This window comes from Sceloporus undulatus, chromosome 2, assembly GCF_019175285.1.
Source record: "Sceloporus undulatus isolate JIND9_A2432 ecotype Alabama chromosome 2, SceUnd_v1.1, whole genome shotgun sequence".
In the NCBI taxonomy this organism is placed as follows: Eukaryota; Metazoa; Chordata; class Lepidosauria; order Squamata; family Phrynosomatidae; genus Sceloporus; species Sceloporus undulatus.
In genome coordinates, this window is record NC_056523.1 from 227187924 (window position 1) to 227192690 (window position 4767).

The following is a 4767-nucleotide window of genomic DNA, read 5'->3' on the forward strand; positions in this document are numbered from 1 at the left end:
GCAAGACACAGCCTTCAGAACATCAGAAGGGATTATGAGGCTCTTGGTAGGAAGCTGAAAGAAATGGATGCACAAGTTGTCATCTCGTCTCTTCTGCCAGTCCAGGAAGGGAGAGGAAAATAGCGGATGTGAACAACTGGCTCCGCAGATGGTGCCACCGAGAACGATTTGGATTCTTTGATCATGGGCTGTGGTTCCATGAGAAGGGACTTCTGGCAACGGATGGTTTGCATCTCACGCCAGTTGGAAGAAATGTTTTTGCCAACAGTCTCAAGAATTTGATCAGGAGGGCTTTAAACTGAGTTCTGTGGGGGAGGGAGACAATGTTAAGGAAGACAAAAGGGCTGGAGACAATAGTCAAACTGACATAGAGGAAACAAGACAAATAGTGCAAGGACTCAACAGTGGAAGGCAAAAAGACTTGCACCAGCAGCAAGTAAAGGAAACCCATGGTCTGCGATGTCTGTACACTAATGCACAGAGCATGGGAAATAAGCAAGATGAACTTGAACTCCTAGTACAACAAAGCAAATATGATATAATAAGCATCACTGAAACCTGGTGGGATGAATCTCATGATTGGAATGTAGAAATAGAGGGGTATAACCTTTTTAAGAGAAATAGGCCAAACAGGAAAGGAGGAGGAATAGCACTATATGTCAGAGATATTTACACCAGTGAAGAGATCCAGGACATCAATACCGGCAGCCAGGTAGAGAGCATATGGATAAAAATTAAAGGGGACGGAAACAACAGGGATGTTATTGTGGAAGTCTACTACAAACTCCCAAGTCAGATGGAGGAATTGGCTGATGTCTTTCTAGAACAGATGACCACACACTCAGAAAAGAGAGATATAGTAGTGATGGGCGACTTCAACTACCCTGATATTTGCTGGAATTCAAACTCAGCCAAATCCTCAAGGTCTAGCAAATTCCTCACTTGCCTCAAAGACAGTTTCATTTTCCAAAAGGTGGAAGAGGTAATAAAGTGGTCAGCTAATCTAGATCTGATCCTAACAAGGATGACTTGGGCCCTTTACAGACGGGCAAAAAGTACGTGCTGTGCACGTACTAGGGTTAGAAAGGGGTGCCCTTTCCGGACGCCCCTAACCCTAGTATACGCTCGGCGCATACAAAATGATGCCGCCTGTCCTACACGGGCACTATTTTGACGTCGCAGACGCCTAGCGTCCGCACATCGTGTGGCAGAAATGACGTCGTCAGTGCGCCATGTTCCGCGCCGCAAGAAGCTGCATTTTGCAGTTTCTTTTTTGTTGCGTCCGGGAATCACGCGGTTTGTCCGCTGCGGTTCCCGGATGCAGAAACCAGCGGCGCTGGCAGACCGTCCTTTTTGGGCTGTCTGTAAAGCACCTTGGTTAATGGGGTGCAAGTTGTGGAATTATTAGGTGGAAGTGACCATGTTTTCCTGGTGTTTGTTGTACAGTGGAAAGGAGAAGCCAGGCATAGTCAGACACGCATTCTAGACTTTAGGAGAGCGGATTTCAGTAAACTTAGAGAAATACTGGGGGTGATCCCATTGTCATGAGTACTAAAAGAGAAGGGAGTTCAGGATGGATGGGAGTTTCTCAAAGGGAGATACTGAAGGCACAGTTTAAAACAGTTCCAGTGAGAAAGAAAAGTGGGAGATGCCTCAAGAAACCAGGAACAAAGGAACTTTCAACTGAGCTAAGTTTTAAACGGAACATATATTGTACTGTATATGAAATGGAAAAATGGGGAAATCACCAAAAGGGAATTCAAACAATTAGCTAGTCTGTTTAGAGATAAAGTCAGAAAAGCTAAAGTGCAGAATGAACTCAGGCTTGCTAGAGGCTGAGAACAACAAAAAGGGCTTTTTTGGATATGTCCGCAGCAAAAGGAAGAAGAAGGAAATGTAGGGCCACTGCATGGAGAAGATGGCAAAATGCTAACAGAAGACAGAGAAGGCTGAATTACTCAACACCTTCTTTCCCTCAGTCTTCTCAGAAAAGGAAAAGGGTGCTCAACCTGAGGATAATGGAGCAGAGGATAGAATAGGGGAATTTCAGCACAGAATAAGCAAAGAGATACCTTGTTAAGCTAAATGAATACAGTGGTACCTCGGGATACGAATTACCCAGGTTACGAAATTTTCGGGATACGAAAAAATCTAATAGAAAATAATTGTTCCGGGTTACGAATGTTTTTTCGGGTTACGAAAAAACTTCGGCGCTATTTTAAACGGAACCGCGGCTTTTCCCCATTAGCGCCTATGGCATTTCGGCTTACGAAGACTTTTCGGGTTACGAAAGCGGCCGCGGAACGAATTAATTTCGTAACCCGAGGCCCCACTGTATAAGTCTCTAGGACCAGATGAACTACATCCAAGGGTATTAAAAGAACTGGCAAACGTAATATTGGAGCCATTGGCAATAATCTTTGAGAACTCCTGGAGAAAAGGAGAAGTCCCATCAGACTGGAGGAGGGTAAATGTTGTCTCTCTCTTCAAAAAGGGGAAGAAAGAGGATCCCAACAATTATTGCCCAGTTAGTCTAACATCAATATCAGGAAAGATTCTGGAGCAGATCATTAAACAGAGAGTCTGTGAACATCTAGAAGGCAATGCCATAATCACAAAGAGTCAACATGGGTTTCAGAGAAACAAGTCATGCCAGACAAATCTAATCTCTTTCTTTGATAAAATTACCAGCTTGGTAGATGAAGGGAATGCTGTTGATATAGTATATCTTGATTTCAGGAAGGCCTTTGACAAAGTTTCCCATGACATTCTTGCAAACAAGCTTGTAAAATGTGGACCAGACAAGGTCACTGTTACATGGATTTGTAATTGGTTGACTGGCTGAACCCAAAGGGTGCTCAAGAATGGCTCCTCTTCATCCTGGAGAGAAGTGACCAGTGGGGTCCCACAGGGCTCTGTCCTGGGCCCAGTGCTATTCAACATCTTTATCAATAACTTTAATGATAGAATTGAGGGCATACTTATCAAATTTGCAGATGCCAAATTAGGAGGAATAGTTAATACTCCAGAGGACAGGATCAAAATTCAAAACAACCTGAATAGACTAGAAAGCTGGGCCAAAGCTAACAAAATGAAATTCAACACAGAGAAATGTAAGGTACTGCACTTAGGGCGGAAAAATGTAATGCACAGATATAGGATGTGTGACACCTGGCTGAATCAAACTACGTGTGAAAGGGATCTAGGAGTCCAAGTAGACCACAGATTGAACATGAGTCAACAGTGTGATGCGGCAGCTAAAAAGGCTAATGCAATTTTAGGCTATATCAATAAAAGTATAGTGTCTAGAGCAAGAGAAGTAATAGTGCCACTCTATTCTGCTTTGGTCAGGCCCCACCTGGAATGTTGTGTCCAGTTCTGGGCACCACAATTCAAAAAGGATAGTGAGAAACTGGAGCGTGTCCAAAGGAGGGTGACTAAAATGGCGAAGGGTCTTGAAACCACGTCCTATGAGCAATGACTTAGGGAGCTGGGGATGTTTAGCCTGGAGAAGGTTAAGAGGTGATATGATAGCCCTGTTTAAATATTTGAAGGGATGTCATATTGAGGAGGGGGCTGGTTTGTTTTCTGCTGCTCCAGAGAACAGGACCTGGAACAATGGATGCAAGCTAAAAAGAGATTCCACCTGAACAGTAGGAGGAACTTCTGACAGAAGGGGCTGTTTTGACAGTGGAACACTCCCTCAGAGGGCAGTGGAGTCTCCCTCCTTGGAAGTCTTGAAGCAGAGGCTGGATGGCCATCTTTCAGGGATGCTTTGATTGTGAGTTCCTGAATGGCAGGGGGTTGGACTGGATGGCCCTTGTGGTCTCTTCCAACTCTATGAATCTATGATTCTAAGGTCAGGCTGCTTTCTCTCACACAACCTTTTGAGAACGAATTAAAGCCCGCTTGGCCTAACAGAAAAAGTGCAGAATAAATGAAGGGTGGCTTTCCATGGTAACATACAGTACTAGAATTTGGATTTCCTGCATTGCATCTCTACTACTTAGGATACACATGTCTTGTTTCTCAGCTTATCGCAGAAAAATTCATACTTCCAAGTATTTGGAAGTAGGCCATAAGGAAGAAATTCTGCACAAAAGCTTAAGGGACAGTCTTAATTACTGTTTGTTTGATCAATGCTATATTTTAAAGTTGCCATTTGCTTTTACTACAGAATGTTTTTTTCTATAGCAAGTTTTATTTTCAGAACATGCAAAATTTGGAGATCTTCAATAAGAAATGTTTGCACATTTTAGTTTAAATCCATTAAAGGTTTTAAATATATAGAAATAATATTTGACCACAATTTACAGGTAATAAATGTCAGGTCCTAGATTCTACCTGTTAACTTTCTAGGGTTGTGTATTTTCCTGATTTCAAGAGTTTATATGATGGAGATTCTAAAAAAGATAAAAGAAACAACATAAAGCCTTGAGACATTTTAAAGATTAAAAAAAATTATTTGGTGTACATTTTGTGGGCTATAGCCCATGTATTCAGGTGCTGCATAGAAAAAGCAACATGCCTCCATGTAAGAGACGGCCCTGGTAAACCCACTGCAACTCCTGACTGTACTGATCCATCCCTATGGAAGCAAGCCAGCTACTAAGATAAGCAGCGCCAAAAAGAAAGGAGTGCCTTGTCTTCTGAATCAAGCCAGCTTCCCCCTTGCTGAGAAAGCAGCCTTTGCATTCTGGGTCTCCTCCCAGGGAAGAATGAACATCCAGAAACTAAGGCCTGTTACAGACAGGCCAAAATAAAGCT

General features: G+C 42.9%; 2 protein-coding genes across 5 annotated transcripts in view; one reads left to right on the top strand and one right to left on the bottom strand.

Annotated features, from left to right (window-relative positions):
* NAA50 (N-alpha-acetyltransferase 50, NatE catalytic subunit) overlaps positions 1–4767 on the bottom strand; it is a 293674-nt gene that overhangs the window by 24603 nt on the left and 264304 nt on the right. The gene's annotated exons all lie outside the window — the stretch shown is intronic.
* LOC121920987 (butyrophilin subfamily 2 member A2-like) overlaps positions 1–4767 on the top strand; it is a 54608-nt gene that overhangs the window by 4396 nt on the left and 45445 nt on the right. The window lies entirely within an intron of this gene.